Source organism: Phyllostomus discolor, chromosome 13 (genome assembly GCF_004126475.2).
Source record: "Phyllostomus discolor isolate MPI-MPIP mPhyDis1 chromosome 13, mPhyDis1.pri.v3, whole genome shotgun sequence".
NCBI classification, from domain to species: domain Eukaryota; kingdom Metazoa; phylum Chordata; class Mammalia; order Chiroptera; family Phyllostomidae; genus Phyllostomus; species Phyllostomus discolor.
The window spans coordinates 73539499-73564066 of record NC_040915.2 but is presented as its reverse complement, the minus strand read 5'-3'; the positions used below and the strand labels follow the sequence as shown (position 1 = coordinate 73564066).

Genomic DNA, 24568 nt, shown 5'->3' with positions numbered 1-24568 from the left:
AGATCAGTGGTCCCCAACCTTTTTGGTACCTGGACCAGTTCCACTGAAGATAATTTTTTTCCATGGACTGAGGGTGAGAGGATGGTTTTGGGGTGATTGAAGTGCATTACATTCAAGCTCACCTCCCGCTGTGTAGCCCTGTTCCAAACAGGCCTGGACTGGAACCGGTCTGCAGTCCAGAGGTTGGGGACCCCTGGTGTAGAGCATCTTTTCATGTGCCATTGGCCTTTTGTATATCTTCTTTGGAGAAATGTCTATTCAGTTGCTGTACTCATTTTCATTTTTATTTTTTGGTCTTTTTATTATTCAGTTGTAAATATTCTTTATATGGTCTGGATACAAGTCCCCTATCAGATATATGAATTAGAAATATTTTCTCTCATTATATGGGTTGTCATTTCATTTCCTTCCTTTTTTAAAAAATATATTTTATTGATTATGCTATTACAGTTGTCCCATTTCCCCCCTTCACTCCCCTTCAATCTGCACACCCCTTCCCACCCACATTCCCCTTCTTTAGTTCATGTCCATGTGTCATACTTATAAGTGCTTTGGCTTCTACATTTCCCATACTATTCTTACCCTCCCTCTGTCTATTTTCTACCTACCACCTATGCTACTATTCTCTGTACATTTACCCCCTCCCACTCTCCTATTGATAACCATCTATGTGATCTCTGTTTCTGTGGTTCTGTTCCTGTTCTAGTTGTTTGCTTAGTTGGTTTTTGTTTTTGTTCTAGGTGTAGTTGTTAATAAATGTGAGTTTGCTGTCATTTTACTATACATCATGATTTTTATCTTCTTTTTCTTAGATAAATCCCTTTAACATTTCATATAATAAGGGCTTGGTGATGATGAACTTCTTTAACTTGACCTTATCTAAGAAGCACTTTATCTACCCTTGTATTCTAAATGAAAACTTTGATGGATAAATCAGTCTTGGATGTAGGTTCTTGCCTTTCATGGCTTGGAATACTTCTTTCCAGCCCCTTCTTGCCTGTAAGGACTCTTGAGAAATCAGCTGACAATCTTATGGGAACTCCTTTGTAGGTAACTCTCTCCTTTTGTCTTGCAGCTTTTAAGATTTTCTCCTTATCTTTAATCTTAGGTAATATAATTATGATGTGCCTTGGTGTGTTCCTCCTTGGGTCTAACTTCTTTGGGACTCTCTGAGCTTCCTGGACTTCCTGGAAATCTATTTCCTTTGCCAGATTGGGGAAGTTCTCCTTCATTATTTATTCAAATAACAAATAACTTTTCTACTAGTTTCTCTACCTCTTCTCTTCCTGGTACCCCTATAATTCAGATGTTGGAACATTTAAAGATGTCCCGGAGGATCCTAAGCCTCTTCTCATTTGTTCAAATTCTTGATTCTTCATTCTTTTCTGATTGGATGTTTCTTTCTTCCTTCTGGTCCACTCCATTGATTTGAGTCCCAGTTTCCTTCCCATCATTATTGGTTCTCTGTACATTTTCCTTTATTTCACTTAGTGTAGCCTTTATTTTTTAATCGAATTTGCAACCAAATTCAACCGATTCTGTGAGTATCTCGATTACCAGTGTTTTGAACTGTGCATATGATAGGTTGGCTATCTCTTCATGGCTTAGTTGTATTTTTTCTGGAGCTTTGATCTGTTCTTTCCTTTGGGCCATTTTATTGTCTTGTTGTGCCTGTTACATATGAGGGGCGGAGCCTTAGGTGTTCACCAGGATGGGGCAACCCAGTTGCTGGGTTGTGATGCTATCTGTGGGGCAGGGGTCTGAGAGGGAACAATGGCACTTGCTCCACTCTCTACTGGATTTCAGTCACTTCCCCTGCTTCCCCCAAGCAAAGTGGGCCCTTCTGGTGCTGATTCCCATGTGGGTGGGTTTGTGTATATTCAAGGACCCTGTGGGTCTCTCCAGTGAACTCTTCTGTGAGGCTGGGAGTTTCTCCCGTCACCTTAACCCCCACAGGTGTTTTCAATCGGTGTTTTGAGGCTTTATTTCCCTACACTGGGACCCTGGGTTGCATGGTCTGTCTTGTTCCCCAGTTTTGCCTGGTTTATTTGTGTGCGAATGTGGGACAGCCTGGTCTACCAGTTGCCTTGTGCCCTGAGCCCTGCTCCACAATTCACCACCTCGCTGGGTCTGCCAGCCACCACCTTGCTTGTCCGGGGTCTTCCAGCCTCTGCTTTGCCATGACCCCTTTCCATCCAGGCTGCCCAATTCTGCCCCTCCTACTGGTCCGGATGGATGTGTCTACTTCAATTCCTTGGTTGTCAGATTTCCATACAGTTCAATTTTCTGTCAGTACTGCTTGTTTTTTTGTTTCTAAATTGCTGTTGTCCTTATTTTGGTTGTGCGAGGAGGCACAGTGTGTCTATCTACATGTCCATCTTTGCTGGAAGTCTCATTTTCTTGTTAGTGTCCTTTAACACACAGAAATTGGTGGCATTTTAAAATACCAATAATGAACTATTAGAAAGATAAACTAAGAAAACAAGTCCATTTACTATTGAAACAACAACAAAAAATTAGGTACCTAAGAATAAATTTAACCAAGGGGGTAAAAGACCTGTACTCAGAAAATTATAAGACACTGAAGAAAGAAATTAAGGAAGATACAAATAAGTGGAAGCATATACCATGTTCATGGATAGGAAAAATTAACATCATTAAAATGTCCATATTATTCAACAATCTACAGATTCAATGCAATTCTTATGAAAATTCCAAAGACATAGCTCACAGATCTGGAACAAATATTTCAAAAATTTATATGGAACCAAAAGAGACCCCAAATATCCTCAGTAATCTTGAGGGAAAAAAAACAAAACTGGAGGAATCACATTATCTGATACCATAAGGCCATGGTAATCAAAAACAGCGTGGTAATGGCACAAGAGCGGGCATACAGACCAATGGAATAGGAGAGAGAATGCAGAAATAAGCCCATGCCTTTATGGTCAGTTAATATTTGACAAAGCAGGCAACAACACACATTGGGGTAATGAAAGTCTCTCCAAAAAATAGTGTTGGGAAAATTGGTCAGGTGCACACACACAACCAACCAGACTGCCAAATTAAACCATACACAAGAATAAATTCAAAATGGATCAACTACTTAAATGTAAGTCACAAAACCATAAATATCCTAGAGAAAAACATAGGCAGTAAAATTTTAGACATTTTTCATAAAAGTATTTTGCTAATATATCTCCTAGGAAAGGGAAACAAAAGAAAAATTAAACAAGTAGGACTACTTCAAACTAAAAAGCTTTGCACAGATAAAGGAATAATCATCAAAATGAAAAGGGAACCCACTGAATAGAAGAACATATTTTCCAATGATACATCTGATAAGGGGTTAATTTCTAAAATACATAAAGAACTTATACTACTCAACATCAAGAAGACAAACAACCCAATTAAAAATACAGGACAAATTCAGGACACAGGACCTGAATAGACACTTCTCCAAAGAAGACATATAGATGGCCAATACACATATGAAAAAATACTCAATATTGCTAGTCATCTGACAGATAAAATTAAAACCACAATGAGATATTACCTCATGCCTGTCACAATGGCCACCATCAATAAATCAATAAGCAACAAGTGCTGGCGAGGATATAGAGAGAGAATAACACTTTTGCACTGTTGTTGGGAATGCAGACTGGTGTAGCCATTTAGAGATCATTATACTAAGTAAAATAAGCCAGTCAGAGAAGGACAAATACTATATGATCTCACTTATATGTGGAATCTGATAAAGAAAATAAACTGATGAACAAAATAGAAATATTGGCATGAATACACGGAACAAACTGACAGCTGTCAGAGGAAATGGGGGTTGGGGGGCAGGATGAAAGAATGTGAAGGAATTAAGCAAAACCATATATATTATATATTATACCATATATAATATATAATATGCAACATTATATAGAATATAATTTTATTATATAAATGATAACTATAATTATATTATATAAATATACATTTAATATATAATTACATATTTAAAGCATACATTTATATATAATTATATATTTTATATATTAAATATACATATATTTTTTTGGTCTGTATGGAAAAAGTCTAGCCATTGTTAATACAATGAGAATGGTTTGCATGACATGGATGTAACCTGGAAGCTAAGCAGTGTGGACTGGAATGCACGTGCATGAACAATGAAGACTTCACTGTGCTAGTCAGTGGGGGAGGCAGATGCTATTAGGTGAGCATGTGTGCTGTGTTCAAAATGACTGAGCAGAGAGAACAACAAATCTGCATCAGATTTTGCATTAAGATTGAACATTTCTCCACAAAAACTATTCAGATGATTCAGAAGGCTGTAGCTATGGGCAACTGGTGATTGGCAGCTTCATCACAACAACATGCCTGCTCACCTATCATGTCTCATGCCGAGTTTTTTGGTGAAACATCAAATCATCCAAGTGACTCAGCTCCCTTCACCCCAGATTTGGTGCTCTGTAACTTCTGGCTTTTTCTCAAACTAAAGTCACCTTTGAAAGGGAAGAGATTTTAGACCATTGATGAAATTCAGGAAAATATGATGGGGCAGTGGATGGCAACTGGGAGAACTGTGTGAGGTCTTGAGGTGCCTACTTTGAAGGGGACTGAGGTGTCATTGTCCTATGTACAATGTTTCTTGTATCTTGTATCTTCAATAAATGTTTCTATTTTTCATATTACCTGGCTGGATACATTCTGGACAGGTGTGTGTGTGTGTGTGTGTGTGTGTGTGTGTGTGTGTGTGGTGTGAGATATAGACTCAGTGATATGTCAGCTAAGGAGAAAAGGAAGTGGGAGGTAGGTGGGTGAGGGCAAGGTTGGGGAAAATGGGGATGGAAAGGGATTTTGTTTAGGGAGATGGGCACATGATACAGTGTGCAGATGATGTTTTGTTGAGTTGTACACTTGAAACCTGTATGGTTTTGTGAATCAATATCACCCCAATAAATTAACAAATTCAATTTGTAAAAAACATTCAATTTTTTTGGTTGCTTGTGCTTTTCGTATTGTATCTAAGAAACAATTGCCTAATTGAATGTCAGGAAGATTAACACCAATGTCTTTTTCTGAGAGTTTCAAAGCTCTTATATTTATGTCTTTCATTCATTTTGAGGCGACTTTTTAAAATATGTTTGTAGGTAGGGGGTCCAGCTTCATTCTTTTGCATGTGACTGTCCAAGTGGCCCAGCACCATTAGTAAAATGGTTATTCTTTCCACATTGAATTATGTTAACACTCCTGTTGAAAATCAACTGACCAGAAATGTAAGGGTTTATATCTAGACTCTCCATTCTATTACATTGATATATTGTTTATCCTTTTACTAGTGCCACATAATCTTGATTACTCTAGACTTTTAACATATTTTGTAATTTGGAGTTTCACATGCACTCTGTTGGTGAAGGGGGATCCTCAACCTTAAAGGATGTGATGTTTGAACATGACCTCCAGCACTGGACAGTGAAGGTAAGCAGCAGTTTATTAGTCACATAAACTAAAAGCCTGTTAGAGGAGCACACCATAAGCCATACAAAGCCACAGGGAGGTTGCATTTGGGAGCAGAGTGAACCAGTGATGGTTTTGGGAGGCAGGCTTTGTAGTAAGAGAATGTTGAGTATTCCTGCTTCCCACAGGACAATGCAATCGGCTTGTTTGAATGATTTTATGGGCTGGTAGGGAACTGAAACTCCTTCAGTTGAGGAATTGATGGGGTCCAACTGGTCCAGCTGATAGATGGAGCTAGTCAAGTGGACATGCTTTCCTGCTTGGTTGGGGAGCACCCCTGGTGAGAGCAGGGGAGCCCACGGGGCTGTGGGCAGCTCTGAGATGCCAAGGCAGCACCTGCATTTTTGGGTCTGACAGTGCAGAAAGTTTGACTTTTCCAGTCTCGCTCCTCTTTTTCCAAAGCATATGGCTATTCTGGGTTCCCAGCATATCTATTTGAATTCTAAGATCAACTTCTTAATTTTTTCAAAAAAGTAAACTGAGATTTTATACAATAGTTTGGGGTTATTGCCATTTTAACAATACTCAGATCCATGAATATGGGATAAATTTCCATTTATATGGACTTTAATTTCAACAATTTACAGAGTATAAGTCCTGAACTATTTTTGTTAAATATGCTATATTGTATTCTTTTTGATGTTATTATAAGGAAAATTGTTTTATTCATGTCTTATTTTTAGTTTTTTTTTTGCTTAGTGAATAGAAATACAACTGATTGTTGAACATTGACCTTTCGTTACATAGCTTACTGAACTCACTTACTAGTTATAATAGTTTTTATTTTGTGTGGACTCCTCAGAATTTTCTATATACAAATAATGTCAACTTTAAATAGAGATAGTTTTATTGCTTCCTTTCCAAACTTTTCTTCTTCTCATAATTTTCATAGTTAGAGCTTCTAGTATAATATTGAATAATAGTAGACAAAGCAGACCGCCTTGATTTATCCCTAATCTCAGAGGAAAAGCATTCAGCCTTTGACATTTAGTATGATGTTTGCCATGACGTTTTTGCAGAGGCCTGTATCAGGTTGGTGGAGTTTTATTCTCTTTATAATTCGTTGATTGTTTTTTATCATGAAAATGTATTGGATTTTGTCATATGCCTTTTCTGCATCTATTGAGATAATAATGTGGTTCAACCTTTTATTCACATGGTGTATTACATTGATTGATTTCCTGATGTTAAATCTGCCTTGCATTATTGGGATTAATCTCACTTGGCCATGGTTAATAGTCCTCTTTATGTGTTGCTGGATTTGGTTCGCTATTATCAGGTTGATGATTTTTGCATCTCTTTATATGAGATGGTAGTGTGTAGTTTTCTTGTTCTCTTCTTCATGGGTCATATTCACCCGCTTCCTTGCATGTATAGTTAGTTTAAATTGGGTGGCAGATATATGCTACACTGTGTCTGGATGTATCATCTTCCTTTAAAAAAAGAGAAAGACTTTTTGTTTTACAGAGTGTCAAGTTGTCAAGCATTGGTGTGGTTTCTTTGAGGCCTGGCAATATGCTTTCCTTGGATGGGTCTCCAGGATCCTACAGTCCAGGCAAAGTTCAGTTCTGCTAGTAAGGCACATCTTTCCCTCATACCCACTAAATATCAACATTCCATGGAATGTTGGGTTTTCAATGAAGACTCTTCATTGTGGCTGGTTGGACTGCACTATGGACTGCACATTGTATGTTGAAAGCTAGAGTGTGATTAAATTAGGAGGTGGGAACTTTGGGGGATAACTAGTTCATGGGGGTAGAGTCCTCAGGATGAGACTATAAGATACACGAGAGGTCTTGCTTCCTCTTTTCTCCCTGTGAGGACACCATGAAAAAAAGTAGCTGTTTGCAAACTAAAGATACTGGATCTCCTCAAAAGATGTTGAATCTGCCATCACCTTGATAATGGACCTCCTGGCTTCTAGAACTGTAAGAAATAAATATTTGTTGTTTAAGCCACCTAATCCATAGTAACTTACTATAGCAGCCCAAACTGGCCAAGAGAGAATAGAACTTCTCCCTACCCTGTATGGACTCTGGGCATTTGCAGCTTGTAACTCTACGACCATTTTCAATCAGCCTTGTGGAGAGTCATTCCAAACATTCACATCTTAATACTTGACAAAGTCTCAAGGGTGCTCTATGCAGATTTCTGGAATTCTTCACCTATGTAGTTTTGGGTGAATCTACCTCTTTAAACTCTGATCTCTGTGTTCTCAATTCACTGGAGACAATAGGCTCTGTTTGGATTTCCCCTCCCTCACTGAATCTTGAAATTCTTTCCAGACAGAATTCTGTACAAACACTGGACTCATCACATATGTTTCTGTCCTCTCAGGTCTCACCAGCTTGGCAATCACTCTGATCCAGTCTCAAAACAGTTGTTTCATGTATTTTGTGCAGTTGTTTGTGGCAGGAGGTTAAATCTGTTTCTTGTTATGCCACCATTGCCAGAAATTGATAGTGTTTCTTAATTGAAGTTCTTATAAAAATAATGCAAAAACAGCCTTGGAAAGTAAAAGGGAAATTTCTGAGTACCCAGGGAGAGGAAACCTCTATATTTCAGGTCTGGCAGAGTTGTTACTGAGAATGTGTGGATTTGATAAATAAAAGACTAATTCCAATACTATTTTTTTTCTGTTTTTTCCTTGTGAATGTGGTAACTGATTAGGTTACCTAAGAGATAGGTGAACAGAAGAGAAGAACAAAGGCAGAATCTTACTTATAGCTTCAAAGCATAATGAAGATGGGCTTCCTTATTCTTTTATTGGTAGCATGCTCCATTAATATTAACAGAATGTGTAGAAGAACAAGCAAATAATTGAATGCATAACTGTGTTATGAGCTTGAACCCCACAGTAAAGAAAACTTTGTACTTTAGAAAGTCAACAGACTGAGGGAAAGCTGTCAGAGGGGAGGAGCATTGTAGGAGTGATTGAAAAGGTGAAAGGATTAAGCAAAAAAAAAAAAAAACAAAACTGCATAGACATAGACAACAGTATAGTGATTACCAGAGGGAAAGGAGGTAGGAAGGTAGAAAAGAGTATAATGGACATAAACGGTGATGGAAGGAGACTTGACTTGTGTGGATGATACGGTCCTGCAGTATCCATCTCGGCTGCGGATGTTCGTTGAAACATGAGAAAAAACATACACAGAGACAACCAGGTCCTGTGGGGGAAGAGGAACAGAAGGGCCACTCCTCACATGGGGAGCACCTTGGCCACCCTCTCTCCTGCAGGGTGCCCCATGTCCATACCCAAGCAGATTTTTTATTGAGAAAACGACTTAGTTTGTGGATTCACAGTCTGGCAGAAAAGATAAAAAGATGTAGGCAACTTACAAAGGTGGGGATAGAACTGCTGAGATTCTGGGCAAGGGTTGTGGTCTTTAACATATGAAAGGGCTAGTTTTGGTTTCCTGTCTGTGCCTTCAAATTCTAATCTAACAACATCCTCCAGCAAACAGATCTCACAGGATCTTGCATATTCTATGTCCCAGGCCTGATTATCCCGGGGGCCCACCATTTCTGGTCTGGCCTGCACTGCCCCTGCAGGCCTGAGAAGGGAAGAAGACAGAGGCAGCCAGGAGACTTGGATTTCTCATATTTAAGAACAAATACTCAGGCTTTGACAAAGCCAAGGGGGCAGGGGTTGATGTCCATCACCCCTTCATTTCCACAGCCCCAGGTCTCTTCCCAGAAGCCTCCATGTGATCATGCCTGTCTTAAGTGTTTCCCTCTGTGGAAATCTTACCCATTATTGGCTAACTGATCAAGCTAGGAGGTTTTGGCACAGAACAGGCAGTGTTCATGCCAGGGAAATGAGTTTTTGTCTCCTTAGTGGCTCCTGATCCGGAGGTCTTTCACTCAGCCTAAGTTACGGGGGGGTTACAGCTTCCTGAGACCAGGCAGGGCAGTCCCCAACAGACTTGGGGTGGTGAACACACAATACACTGTACAAATGATGTGTTATAGAATTGTACACCTGAAACCTATATAATTTTATTAATCAGTGTCACCCCAATATATTTAATAATAAAGAAAAAAGTTACAAACCCTACAATGACAGGTGGCTTAAGATTGGGACTTTACTATTGATGGTACTCTAAATAATTTATTTTGTCCATTGCTATTATCTTATAAATAGGAAGGTTAAGTGGCTTGCCCAAGGACACATGCTTATTAGTGAAAAATCAAGACTTACCCCCAAGTCTTTTGATGCCAATTTGAATGCTCTTTCCAGTACATCAGCTTTTAAAGCTCTTCCAGGTTGGAGCCAACACTGAGAGTCTCCAGGGAGAGCACAGACTGAAGATCAATGTCACAGAGTCAGGGTCTGCTCTATCCTGGTTAAAGCACTGTCACTATTCCATGAAAAATACTCCTTTTCTTGCCACTCCTCATGCTGTGATGAAGCCAAATCATCCTTGCAGACAGAGGTCCTTTGTGATGATCTCTTCTATTTTTCATAGAAGTCCTCTGCTGCCTGTGTGTCCTATTTCTACATTTGTAATGTGAATTTATGACCTTCTGTAATCTTTGAACAGAAAAAAATGAGGGTCACTGCTGCCAAACCCCTCTATTCTCCTGCTGCCTTGCATCTTATGTATAAGGGCAACGATGCTCTGACCTGTGGTGCCAGGTATCCCACTGGGAGGGGATAATAAATTATATATTAAATGGATCTGTATAAGAATAAAAATTCATCTTACTCAGGAGGTTGAGCAACCAAAATTTATTGCCTACGCTAAGATTTTTTTCTCCAAGGTACCTTCATTCTTGTTTTCGTTCAGCCAGCATCACCAAATAAGAAACATTGAACTAGATAGAGAAGTCTGAAATTAATAGTGAAAATATATAGGTAAGATTCTAGTCCCTGATTTCCTACTGCTCCGTGAGCTTCTGGGGTGGCATACGGCTTCTTATGTTACCAGTCCAGGGCCTGGCCTCATCAAGGACATCCCTAAAACAGCTTAGACCAGGTTAGCAACTTCCAGGAAGTGTTAGATCAAGTGTTCATTTTTTTACACCTTAGGTTTGGGGTTGGGGAGTTCAGGCAAGCCGACTAGAATTGGCCACCAGTAAGAGGGGGAATGAGGCCCTCTAAGAGTCCCTTACAATGTACATGTCCTTAGCAGTTGTCTCAAGACCAGTCCTTATTCTCAGTTAAAATATTAGCCATTGCTCTGCTGTCACTTAACCCTTAAGGATTGGAGGGAAATGGGAGCCAGGAATGGGAACAAGGATGGACTAAGTGTGACCCAATAGGACTATCATATTGGAGGACTGGGCAAGAGGAAAAGAATCATGGCAACTTGAGTGTAGACCCCCAGACAGAGTTTGCCTTCTCATTATTTAGTATTCTGCTTAGAGCTGGCTCTGCTCACCAACATGTTTCTAGACAACCAATTTGTGCTCCTCAGTATTGTTGGATTCCACATCTGCGCCTAATCGAGCCTTGTCTTAGACAGTCAGTCTCTTGTTCATGTTTGAAAACCAGAATTCAGATTCCCCAGTACATTCTGTTCTACAATTTAATAGCCTCTCATCTATGAAAGTCCTTCCTTCCTTCCTTCCTTCCTTCCTTCCTTCCTTCCTTCCTTCCTTCCTTCCTTCCTTCCTTCCTTCCATCCTTCCTTCCTTCCTTTCCTCCTCCCTTCCTTTCCTACCTTCCTTCCTTCCTTCCTTCCTTCCTTCCTTCCTTCCTTCCTTCCTTCCTCCCTTCCTTTCTTCCTCCCCCCCCCCTTCTTTCCCGAATCTCCCTAAAGGTAAGTTTGCTGCAAATGGCTATAAGCAGAGGCCTGAGAATAATACTTAACCTCTCTGTGCTCTTGATGGGTTTCAAAGTCAGCATGTCAAGGTTCAGATTCTGGCTTTGCTCTTTATGTACCCTGTCTATCTGTTAGTTGAATTGCAACTATCAGGATACAATGAAAGATAGAGTATGTTTACTGTACCCCACAGGAAGGAAAGCCAGAGAATACATGAGGCAGCAGAGCACCCCATACAACCTGACAACGTAAGTTGGTCTTTCTCTCATGCAGGATGGATGGGTGGGCTGCACAGGTTCATTCTTTTTTTCTTCTTTCCTCTCTTTTTCTTATCTTTTCTCCCCCTCATCTTTTTCTGTCTTCTTCTATTTCTTCTCCTTCTCCTTCTCCTCTTCCTTCTTTACTTCTTCCCCTTCCTCCTTATTCTCCTTTTATACAGTGAAGCATCTCTAGGAGACACTGGCCTATCTAGAACACTAGGGGTTCATGAAGGCTCTATATTTGGCAGATGATGGTTCCCAATCAGGTTCTATCAGGTTCCAATCCTGAAATTTTTCTTCATCTTTTATGTTACCTCTCAGAGAGGCCCTTCCTCTCTCACAGGTTTCCATTTTACTGCATGTCTTCTGCTCAAAAGGGCAACACTTGATTCCAGAATGGAAAAGAGATATGACATCCCTGAACATTTTAAACATAAGGGAAACTATCTTGGTGTCCAAGAACATTTTGGTTTTTGTGCAGTGTCACTTGCTCTCCTTATAGGTTCATAGGAAACTTTGTCTATAGGTGATAATATTTATTGGAAAGTCCTTGTACCTCATTTAGTGGCCAAATAGAAAAAAATCATGTTTTCATCCTGATGTGCCTTGAGCTTCTAACACATGTTCCCATCTACTTTGCACTTATTTTCTCTACCTGAGTTGACATCTCAGCCAGGTCTCTGCTCACAGGGTACTTCCTACAAGTTTGTACCCAATGTCTTTCTGATGCCTTGGCCTCCCTGTCACCTTCTTTCCCTCTCTTCACCTGGCTTTTCTTCCTACTGGACTTTTAATTGTATGTTTATTGTCTTCCTCTCCCCATCAGAATATAATCTCTGGGGAGACAGGGCTCCTGTTTGTTCACAGTGTGTTTGGAGGTGACAGAGGTCACCCATGCCCCTCTTCATCCTTTCTCCACTCCGCTCCCCTCTGTTCTGTGAAGCAGGAGGTTGAGTTATTCTAAGACAACCATAGGGGCTCCCAGCCTCGGGCTTTAGTCAGCTCCAGCACAGAGCTCTGGGTGAAGAGTGGAGGTTCTTTGTTCTCATGGATCCTAGCCATACCCCTTTGGGCCCAGTGGTCCTATCATTCCCCCCACACTGCTATCCCCTGGAGATGGCACTCTCCCTTGTTGGTTTCCCTGACCCTGACCACACATTTGTACATACCTCCTTTATTAATCTTACTTCGTATTACTCCTCAAACTGTCCTTCTGTTTCATGTGTGAAAACTGACTGACTGTGACAACTTTCTTGGCCTATAACAGGAGCTCAAATTCAATACTGAGTGAATGTTTTCAATTGATTGGAAGCCAGGGAGAGCAAATATACTTATTCCACGATACCATTAACAACACTTTCTGAAGTTATGAAAGATTCCTGTAGTGTCTACTAGCATATAAATGTGAAAGGTCACCTTAGTATTTTAGAATTTAGAAAAAGCTGGTTTCTAACTAATTATGTTTCTTGTATTTTAATCAGTTAGAACAGAGGTTACATTTATAAATGAGCCTCATTTAAATCTCTGAACTCTAAGACCTTTTTTTTTTTTTTTGGTGTTTTTGCTGCTACTTTTACAATTTGTTTTTCATTTTTATTCTGTCTTCTCTAACCCCTAAAAGCCCCAAACACAGATGCCCTCATCCAATTCCTCAAGAAGAGAAATTAATACCTGTTTTTTTACCATTAAATCTTGTTATCTGGGAGGATGCAGAATGAAGTGTCCTTCACTTTTGAGTTTCTCGAATGTTGTCTTGTTCTTGATTGACAGCTAACCAAGCTGTGCAGGGTAATGTGCTAGTTGTTGTCCTGGAATTAGAATTTACAAGTACAGTCTCTACAATCTCCAGTAAACAACTTTCCAAGCTGGCTTCCCCAGGCCCTGTTGGGGAGAGGTAGTTTGGAAATTTTAATAGGGAAGAAGGCTTAGAAGACAGAAAGCATTTTTCTTCCCACCCCACCTGGGATGTGCCAAATTCTAAAACCTTAAGGAAATGAAAACAGATACTCCTGAAAGAATTTTATAAAACTGTTACTGCAGCTATAACTTACAATGTTGAATATTCCTGAAACCACTCATGAAAATATATAGGATAGAGAAACCAGAAATGTAAGATAATATGCAGCAACAATAACTGACGAGTCATCACTTAGAACCCCAAAATACAAGTGAGAAGGGAAAGTTTGGACTGTTCCAAGTCCAGGATGAAAGAGGGAAGCAAGTGTGTCCAAAGAACCTAACAGGAGAACACAAGCTGCCAAAGGATAGATACTGGTAAACATGATGGGGCTGTGTGAGAAGAGCAGGTGGAGCGCAGTGGGTCTGGCCCACTGGAATGCAAGGGGCCTTCTGTGATATTCTAAGGACTTGAGCAACTTGGGCCTCATGAACTGTGACATCTATCAGCTGAAGAGCCCTTCCAAGACAAAGTTCCATACTGCCAATAGAGCCTGCTTGGAACAGAAGTCAAAGCAAGCACAGCCAACGGAGCAAAGAAGTGGTACCAGTCGGGAGGACACAGAGGGAGTTGATCACAGAAAGTTCCAGCCTATGGTTTTTGCCCATTTTACTGCAACAACAGAAGAAGAAGCTGTAGATGTGAAGCTCTATCTCTCCTGATCTCACCTTTCTAAAAGTCTAGGAACACTACCTTCAGATCCAAATGAGCAACAGAAAAGAGTGATGGATCTTTTCTGAGGTTTACGTTTTTATGAGACAAGTGACAGGAAGGAACAGAATAATATCCTTACAGTCAGCATCAAAAACACATGCTACAAAACTGGCAAAAGCTAAACCAAGTCTTTCTAAACAAGATCTAAATATTTAAGAGAATAATATGACATATAAATACTCATAAAAAGAAATTATAAAAGCAGAGAAAGGAGGGAGTATAACTGAAAAAGGAAGTAGGTAAATTTTAAAATGAAGAATATGCTGGAAGGAACCTATGAATCAACCAACCCAACAGATTGTGCTTTAAGAAAATGAAAGATGAAAAAGAGAAGAAATTAATATTAACCTTTAATATGCTCAATAAACTAATAATAATTTCCAAAATTTTAGATTTAAATGTGAAAAGTAAAACAACAAAGTTTTAACATGTAACATAGGAAAGTATTTTCATGAACTCAGGTGGGAAGGCATAAAACATGGAACAAAACCTGAGAAATTGTGCTGCTTCTTTTACACATTGTTTTTCATTTTTATTTTGTTCTTCTGTTGAAACAAACTCTTTCTGTTCATTCAAAGAGGTCACCATGAAAATTAAAAGAAAGTCCAAGGTATAGAAGAAATTTACGTTTCTTGTATTAAGCAAAGACTCTTTATCCCGAATATGCAAAGAAGTTTCCAAATCAATAGAAGAGAAAAAGATTGAAGTACTTAAACAGGCATTTCACAAAACAGATTATCCAAAAAGAAAATAAATACATAAAAAGGCACTCAAACTAGTTGATCATCAGGGGAGTGCAAATTAAAAACCACAATGAGATCACACTGTATGTTTATGGGGAAGGTTTCACTAGAAAAGCTGGCACCATTGGGTTTTGGAGAACACGTGGAAGGTAATAGAAAAATACACAATGCTGGAAGGAAACTGCTGCCACACCCACCCACAGGGCTGTGTATCGAAAGAAAATGCCAAGCAAAAAAGCCAGACACAAAAGGGTGCATCCTGCTCTACTTAAAATCAGAAACAGCCGAAACAGATGGAGAGCATCGGAAGTCAGGACAGTGTGACCTTTGGCATAGACGTCAGCGGTGACGGCCACAGGCGGGGGTACTCCACTCATCGCCCTGGAAGGTGGTGGCCCCACGGCGTGTTCACTTTGAGAAACTCACCATATACACTCATATTTGCATACTTCTATGTAAATATGCTATTCATCAATGTAAGAGTTTGTGTAAAATCATGAATATTAAAATATCCATATCTCTGTGACACATAATCATATACTATATTGTGAATAAGATTTATAGGAGAATACACAAGTGAGAAGAGTATAATGAAAAATGCTTTTACTGTTGATTTTCTCATGTACAAATGCACTTATTCATTTAAAATCAGATTCTTCCTCATAGTATGATTATCTGCTGCTCAGTGTGGACCAGCAAATGGGTACTATCATTTTAAAAAAAACCTGTTAGGATTCTATTATCAGTCTTCATTAGAATTTAAGCATGTATGAGACAGGCATCCATTAAGAAATGTTTTAGATGAAAGTTTCAAGGTGTTAATTGATCCCTCACGGGCATTTGAAGTTTCTTTCCTTTTGTAGTTTCTTTGAAGGTTTGATTGGCTTCAACAAAGAGGCAAGGAGCCCCTGATCTAATTGTCAGAACACATAAAAGATCTTAGAGAATATGCACGAAATGAGATTGACCTGAATTTCATGGCCTTCACAAAGTCTTCCTGTTTCTGATATTGACAGATGTCCTTTAATCTGCGAATATTTCCTCAAGTCTGCTGGGCACGTTTGGTCGGAGAGCTGGCTACTGGATTGGATAACGGAAAAAGCTTCCAGTGACCTCAGAAGCCGGCGCTCCGCCACAGATCAGCGCGGCCATCTAATGTGCTCTCGTACAGACTCGGGGTGGGTAGGAGGGTCCTCTCCCGTGTGACCCCACACTTGGGTTGTGTCAGGAGTGATGTGCACTCCAGAGCTGGGTAAAGGCCATGCTCAGTTTCCCAAGGGCCTGTGAATATAATGCCTGAAGGATGTTAGTTCTACAGTCCCATCTCAGAGGTCAAATAAGTTACACACATTCAGTAATCAGAAACACCTCAATGCCCTTTTATAAGCCAAGTCTTTGCCAGGTGCCCGTGATACCAAAGGGACGGATCTTGCCCACAAAATGAGTTCCAAACCCTGCAGGCAAGACAGACAAGCAAATGCTCCGCTGGAGCCCCACTGAGTGAAGGCCACCACTGCGCTGTCCACAGTTCCAGTGCTGACTGCCTGGCATCCCTTGACATCTCAGCAACACAGAAATTCCCGCCATTTACCAGGTGAGACGGAGCAGGGGTGGCCTGGCCTACCAGAAACCCTCTGTTTCAACCCCTGGCAACTCAGAAATTTGCCAGCCCGAACTACAAACCATGGGCTCTCCTCTCAGAGCCGATACAAGGGGCGTGTTGCTAAAAATAGTCCAACAAGCTTGCACTGTGTTTATTGAGCCAGCTCTATCTTACATAAGGATGCCGGCGTACATGAGTGTGTGGGTAAACTTATATCACAACACTGAGTATTCATTCTAAATGCCTTTACATGAATTCTTCTGGTTGTATGTTCATAATCATTTTGTTCATAGGTAAAGTTTATTTTCTTTTTTCCAGTAAGTATTCTTGTATTCTATTTCTGTTTCTCGTCTTAGGTACCAGCTAGAACCTCCAGGACAGCATTGAACAACAGCAATAAAAATATGTATTCTTAAAAAAATATGCATTCTTCTTTTTGAATAACTCACTCTTTTTGGCGGGGGTTTAGACCTACAAGAATGGCAATTTCATATGATTCAACAAAATTGATAATAATTTGTAAGATTAATCATGTTTCCTTCTACTTCTAACTTATTATTAAGATTTTTTCATCATGAGTAAAATCAATCAGATGCCTTAAAATTTATTAAAATGTCATGCAACTTTCTCCCTTTTTGGTTAACATTTTGGATTACATTGACACTACCCTACCTAGAAATGAATTTCGTTATGAAACTTTTAAAATTTTGTTTTGTTTTGTTTTCATTAATAAACTTAAAGTTTTAGATTTACCAAGAAAATTGAGCAGAAAGTATAGAGAGTTCCCCTATGTCCTCACACTCCTCCTCCCTCAGTATCTTGCAGAATGAACTTGTTGCTTCAGTGTGGCACAGTTGTTACAATCGATGCATCAGTATGATACACCATTGTTAATGGAAGTCCATAGTTTACATCAGGGCTCACTCTTCTGTTGTGCAGTTCTATGAGTTTTGAGAAACACACAGTGTCATGTAGCCAACATGACAGTGTCATACAGAATAGTTTCATTGCCCCCCAAATCACCTGTGCACTTTTTATCCCTCCCTCCCTCACCTGGCACCCCTGGCAACCACTGATTTTTTTTTACTCTCTTCAGTGTTTTTCCATTTTCAGAGTATTATGTGATTTGAATTGTACAGTAGTAGCATTCTTGAGTTGGCATCTTTCACTTAACAATATGCATTTGAGTCCCCTTCATCGCCAGGGTGCTTATGGCTGATTTCATCATATTGTTGAATGACAATCATATCAATGTGCAATTGTTTATTACCTACTAACTGGCATGGTGGTTGCTTCCAAGTTTCTGCAGGTTTGAATAAAACTGCTACAGATATCCATGTGCTGGCTTTTGTGTGGACATACATTTTCAGTTCTTTTGGAGCACATGATCGGTGTATGTGGTTTTTTAATAAACTGCCAAACTGTCATCCAAAGTTGCTGTAATGGTTTGCATTCCGGCCAGCAGTGTAAGAGAGGTGCTGTTGCTCCACAGCCTCATCAGCATTTGGTGTTGTCAGTATTTTCCATTTTAGCCATTCAAGTAGGTATCTTATTATTTTTTCCATTTGCATTCCTCTGATGACACACTATTTTTAGCAACTTTTCATATCCTTATTTGCTATCTTCATATCTTTTTAGTGAGATGTGTGTTTAAGTCTTTTGCTCATTTTTAATTGAGGCACTTACTTTCTTGTTGTTCAATAAAAAGTTCCTTGCATAGTTTGGATATCAGTTATTTCTCAGACATGCATTTTGCAAGTATTTTCTCCCAGTCTGTGGTCTGTCTCTTCATTCTTTTAAACAGTGTCTTTCACAGAGCAGAGTTTTTATTTTAATGTTGTCCAATTTATCAATTTTTACTTTCATGGATTCAATTTTTACTTTCATGGATTGTTATTTTTGTATCTAATAAGTCATCACCCAAACCAAATTCACCTAGATTTTCTCCTGTGTTATCTTGCAGAAGTTTTATGGTTTTGCATTTCACATTTAGGTCTTTGATTCTTTTGAGTTAGTGTGTATGAGAGTTATAAGTTCTGTGTCTAGATTCTTTTTTTTTTTTTTTTGCATGTGGATGTCCTGCAAACACTATCCTGTCTTTACTGAATTGCCTTTGATCCTGTGTAATAATCAGTTGTCTTCACTTTAACTCTGAAGCGGGTCACATTGAGCTTCCAGCAGTTCACCACCTGCCATTGAAGTGCCCCTCCCAGTGCCAGCTTCAGTGTGGCTCCTGGTCCCGGTCTGCTGGGGTTCTCTGCACCTGCTTTCTCTCCAGTTATTGAGCAGCCTTTTGCCTGCAACCTCAGTGATCTGACACATCTAAGAAGAGTTGGTGTTCTTCAGTTTGTCTGGCTCTTTCTTTTCTTGATAAGAGTAAAGTTGCGATAGCTTCCCAACGTCCCACATGTTGGCATAGCTGTGGCATTTTGGACTTGCCTTTTCTAAGTTATTTTCAAAGGCATTCTGTTCCAAATTTCTGTTAGCATGGTGAACATAATGATTATTTTTTATGTAGAGGAGAAAGAAACTGTCATAAAGTAGGGGTACAGTCATGTCTCAACTTCATCTTCAATGGCTGGGCAATGACCCTTCACCCTTTGAAAGGGTGCTTGGGGAGTGTGAAGGTTACAGGCAGGTTTTACGCTTCCTCTGAGGCCTTTCGCATATTTGGGTAGAGTTTTTCTAACTTATTAAGCAAACCTATCTTGTTGTTTTCTTTCAATGCACAAGAAAACTTAGGATTTTTCTAATGAGTCTCTTCTTATTCTCTCTTCCCATCCACATGCAGTCAATCCTTCCACCAAAGAAACTTTTAGAAACCTGGCCCTCACCCATCACCTGCCCTGGCAGTTTGGAGATTTGAGTTCTGATGCTCAGAATGCTGGCAGAGTTCAAACAGAAGGAAGCCCTGCCCTGTAAGCCTCAGCTGCAAGCACAGCAGCAGCCCAGGTTACCCAAGGGGAAATGTGAAAGAGCAAAATACACCTGTCCTGCCATGACTTTGAAGCCTTCTTGTTCTCAGCACCTGGGCTTGGTGCCGCTTCCCTGTGACTCTACCTTTGACCTGTCTTCCCTGATCCTGCTGGACTTGAACCATTTTCCAATGGTGAGCTAGCATGAGGCAGACTGTCTGCCCTCTGGTTTCCGTTGGGCCCCTGGTGTGGCAGTGACTGAACCCCACCCTCAGATATGAAATTGAGGCACATCGTGCTTAAGCAAAGAGGTCACTACTCATAGGCAGGGTGGCCACACTCACGTTGCTCAGTATTTGCCCCTAATCTCACCTGGTTATGTGCCCCTAATAATAATACGGCTGCATATCTTAACCCTTGCTAAGTGTCAGCCACTGTTCTGAGCCACTTATATACCTCTTCTAGTTAAATTATCCCAATTCCCTTCTGTTAGAGGTATTACTTGTAGTTTATCTCTTAAAATAATAGCAATAGCAACAACAATAATCAATCTGAAGCTTAGCAACGGTAAGTAACTTGCCCAGTGTTACTCAGCCATAAGTGGTGGAGTCTGACTTTATGTTAGCTGGCTTGATTCAGGGGGGCATCTGCCTCGACCGCAGAGTCTACTGCCCAGAGGAGAACTTAGAGGCATCAGGTCTCCCCCCATGTCACACACACTCGCCTTTCCTCCCATTTCTGGAATGTGTCTCCCATTCTCATCACAGGCACATTGTAAGATTTCATTCTTTCTATGGCAGAGTCATAGTCTATTGTATAAATGTAACACATCATTTTATCCAATCATCTATTGATGGGAATGCATCCTATATCCTGGTTATTGTAAATAATGCTGCAGTAAACATAGGGGTGCATATATCTTTTTGAATTAGTGTTTTAGATCTCTTTGAAAAAATACCTACTCAGAAGTGGAATCACTGGGTCTATTAGGTGGTTCTGTTTTTAATTTTGTGAGGAACCTCCAACTGTTCTCCATAATGGTTGCATCAATTTACAGTCCCCCCAACACTGCACGAGGATTCTTTTTCCTTCACATCCTTGCCAACATTTGTTTGTTAATTGATTGATGATAGCCATTGTGACAGGTGTGATGATCTCCTTCTCTTATTATGTGGTCACAGCAGTTTCTGAAGTCTCTGTTATTCTGCATGTTTATGGAAATGGTCCCTTTGTCTATTCCTCCTTGCTGTGTGGTGCTCAGAACCATAGGCCCATTTTTTAATGTTTGTCCTGGAGTAACTAAACTTTCTATTAATACAGACTCAGATTCATTTCTGGAAACTACATCACAGTGTTGACTGTTGTCCACCTATTCCCAAGTACAATCTCCTCATTCACACCTTAAGTTGGGTTAATCAGCCCATGCTTCTATAGTTGATGTGGACTTAGAGCTAAATGCAGAACACTGACAGAAGTACATTTTTTTTTAGTTTCACACATTAAGGGCTTTCTGAATTCTGTATCTTTCATTGGCATGCCAGCTAGATGACTGCAGTAACTTAGTAAAATTCACTTTGGCACTCCATCCAGATTATTGGTAAAAACACTTACTATCCACACATATATGGTATACAAGGCTTTCTTTTTCATCTTTAAGAGCTTTCAGGGAAGCAGAGGCCCATGCTCCTCCTTGTAGTCAATACCGGCTAAGCTCCGGCAGCCAGAATATAAAAGTGTAAGGTGTGAGATACCTGCTGTGAAGGCCAACACATTAGCCAGAGAGATGGTCACATATGAAAAATCCCAATCTGCAGTGTTAAATGGGAAATGAGGAGTGAATGTCATAGTTATTGCACCTTGAGTTTTAGAGGAGGGCAGATTTTTCTCACCTGCTTATTGGGAGCTGGACCAGAACATGTGGGTTCTGAGGCAAGCTTTGGATATTAGGCTGTATTTGAAGACACAAAAGAGAGGCCTGGGTGAGCTTTGTAGGCAGAGATGAGTGAGGAGATTAGGAGATGTGGATTATATCTAGGAGGGAGCATGGGCCAATGTGGCAGAGGTGGAAGTCAGTGGAGGTTTCTGAATTTAATATTGGCAGTTCCTGGTCTCAAAGAATGAGAAATCTTTGGGGTAGACTTTGTCATGGTCCTCTCCTGGTGAGACCCAGGCCTGCCAGTCCTGTAGGGACTCTGCATGGCCTAGGGGAAGTGGGAGAGAAGGGTGGCAACCTCAGGGCCTGCAGGGGCTCACCTGTGTGTCAAGGACAAACATCCCCATCTTACCACATGGCCACTGCCCTCTAGGCTGTTTAGGCTTCTCCCCATTGCACACTCAGCCCCTCTGTCCCTAGCAGTGGTGGTAGAAAGGGAGGGGCTCAGGCTTGCTCTAGACCCTGGAGGCCTGAACAGCAGTACTGACATATTTTTTCTGCAAACATATGTTCATGAGCTGTCTAAGTGGCTCTTTAGTGACATCTGTCTCAGACAGTGTGTCTGGACAGACATGGTGTTTCAGAAGCAAGGCCAGTGTCCATGCTGCATCTGTCTAGCAACCTGGAGACCCATTGTACATGGAACCCAGTTTCACATCCCAGGAGACAGGCAAACCTACAGGAGCATCAGCCCAACATCATTTTGGGATGATGTTACCCATTTTCTTTTCATTAAGAACCCAAGGAGTCCCAGACACTTTGAAGGCATTTTCTGATTTTCTGAGCCTTCCTTCAGAAAACCTCCCACATACCCTTGGGTCCAGCACAGGGTTCTATCAACACTCTCCAGAGAATTGCTGTCCTCTCGGCTGCATCCTCTCACTAGACTGAGATCTCTGAGGACAAGCAATGGGTCTGTGCCAGACCTAGAATAGGTTATTAATAGATCTTTGTATATATTGACTCTTTACAACAACTCTGAGTCATAGGTGTTATTTATTCTATTCTGAGGCTTTCTTTTTTGTTGTTGTTTTGGGGGATCCAGGATGTCTGACTCAAAAGCTCAGACACATTCCTTTGCTCTGTGGTTCTCTTGATAGGAAGAAGTATCTGGTCTGGAAAGGAGAGAAGCCTGAGGATACATATGGTCTCGTGATTGGAGAGAGTGGTTTGCTGGCTGCTCAGGGCCTGGGAAGACAAACACATTAAGATTGAACAAGAAGAACTAGGGAACAATCATGTGGATGGACATACAATGGATGGTGTGGAGTTGGGTAGCGTATTAACGCCCACCAAAGAGCATTTGCCCAGAAGAGGACAAGACAGAAGTAGATGGAATAGTCACTCCAGTTGACATCAACCAGCCTCTGTCACTGGCCACTCCAGGGCCAGGAGGATGGGGGCCTCAGTAGAGTCATGAGAATGCAGGGATGGAGGCTGCAGGAGCCCAAAGCATGGGCTTCCAGTCACCCAGGCAGATGTGGTCACCACCCCTGGATGGTTTATACCCTCTTTGAGGTTTTACATAGTATTTGACCTACCAACACTGATTTCTGTGATGTGACACAACCAGTTGGCCAAGGAGACCTGCTTTGGGCAGGAGCAGGAAACAGGGACATCACCCTGGCTGGAGCAATGGCTCCTCGTTAGGAATTAGGTGTCACCCAACAGGGACAATGAGGTCACATTTGACATCTTCATGACTAATAGGGGTGTGTCTTGATATGTCCTTAATGACCTCTACAGTAAGCAGGCAAATGCCGCAGCCATGGACTAGGAAAGACTCGGGGATTAGAAGCTGATGTCCCTCAGGAATGTGGGCCTGATCACTGCACTAGGTAAGCCTTTCTGAGAGCAGAGGTACCAGCGAAAGAGGAGGGGCCTCTCAAATGGGAAGCAGAGGAGGGAGAAGATGAGTGCCAGTTGTAGGCTAAAAACCGGTTGTGGTCCTGGGGGTCATGGGAGGGCTGTAGTCATTCTACTGATCTTCTCCGTGTTTGTTTTCTAGAAAAGTTACCAGCCTGAGAAGCTATATCCAGAGGGGACAAACTCATTCCATGAAGCAAGTGGGCCCAGGGACAAAAGAGGTGAATTGCAGTGGACACTGTGATGTAATGCCAAATCCCACTTGGGACCAGGCAATGCTCAGTGGGTGCCTCACAGCCAAGTCCCACTCTCGAAATGACTCACAGCTGATTGAGTGTACCTTGCCCAAATCAGATTGGGTCATTGGGTGCAGCTTGTGCCCAATGACTGCTCACACCAGGTCCAAAATGTGGCTCTTTTGCCTCAATGGGAAGAACTCCAAACAGTCAGCCCAGCTCCTGCAGTGAAAATCACCTCAGTTTTCTGGGGAGTGAGGATCTTCCTGGGGTGCAGGGCTTCAGGTGCTAAAATTAGGACCTCAAAGCCTGGGCAAATTGGGACAAGGTGGGCGTCCAACATGCTCCAGAGCCCCTGTGGGACCTGCTGAGGTCTCTGCTGTGGCCACTTCACAGCTCGGTCTTCTCTTCTGCCCAATCTGGCTTCCCTTGCCCCTCACAGATGTTGTTCCTGACACGTTTCCCAAAGACGGTAGCCTTATTTTAGAATCTTTTTCCTGGGGACACATCTATGACACCTTTCTTCTGTCCTCTCAGTGTCACAGAGAGATTCTGAGATTGGACAAGACCCCACAGGAAAGTGGCTGTGCTGTCAGTGAAAGAATGATCACCAGCCACACTGGACTAAATTCTTGGGCAGATGGGCAGATGACAGGTTTTTTAGTGGTTTGTTTCAGAAGCTTAACAGGCTTTGCTCCTTTTCCCAAATTTTTGTCATTGTAGAGAGGGGAACTGCCTGGCCAGATGGTTTCATTGGGGTGGAGTGGGAATGGTGCAAAAAGACTTGTTTCAGATGGTGGCTACTGATAGATTGGAGATTTACAGCTGAGGGGGAAAGGCTGACCAATCAAAAACAATGAAAGGGGCAAATATACAGGCCTCCTGCTCCTTGCCTGGCCCAGGAAGGAAGGCTGTTGAGGTGGATAGCTGGCTCCACCCTTGCATTTTCAGCCTGCAGTTCAGCCTGCAGCTTTTCTACCTGCTGGGGCTTGCGGTGGTTCTTTGAAGTCTCAATGGCCAGTGCATCACTTCTCTTTCATC

At 41.2% G+C, this 24568-nt stretch overlaps 1 long non-coding RNA gene across 1 annotated transcript; it reads left to right on the top strand.

Annotated features, from left to right (window-relative positions):
- Positions 1–1924: 1924 nt before the first annotated feature.
- Positions 1925–23586, top strand: LOC118498008. The gene is made up of 3 exons (XR_004900529.1): positions 1925–2081; positions 12409–12415; positions 23575–23586. It is a non-coding gene; the product is annotated as an uncharacterized LOC118498008 (long non-coding RNA).
- Positions 23587–24568: the final 982 nt, after the last annotated feature.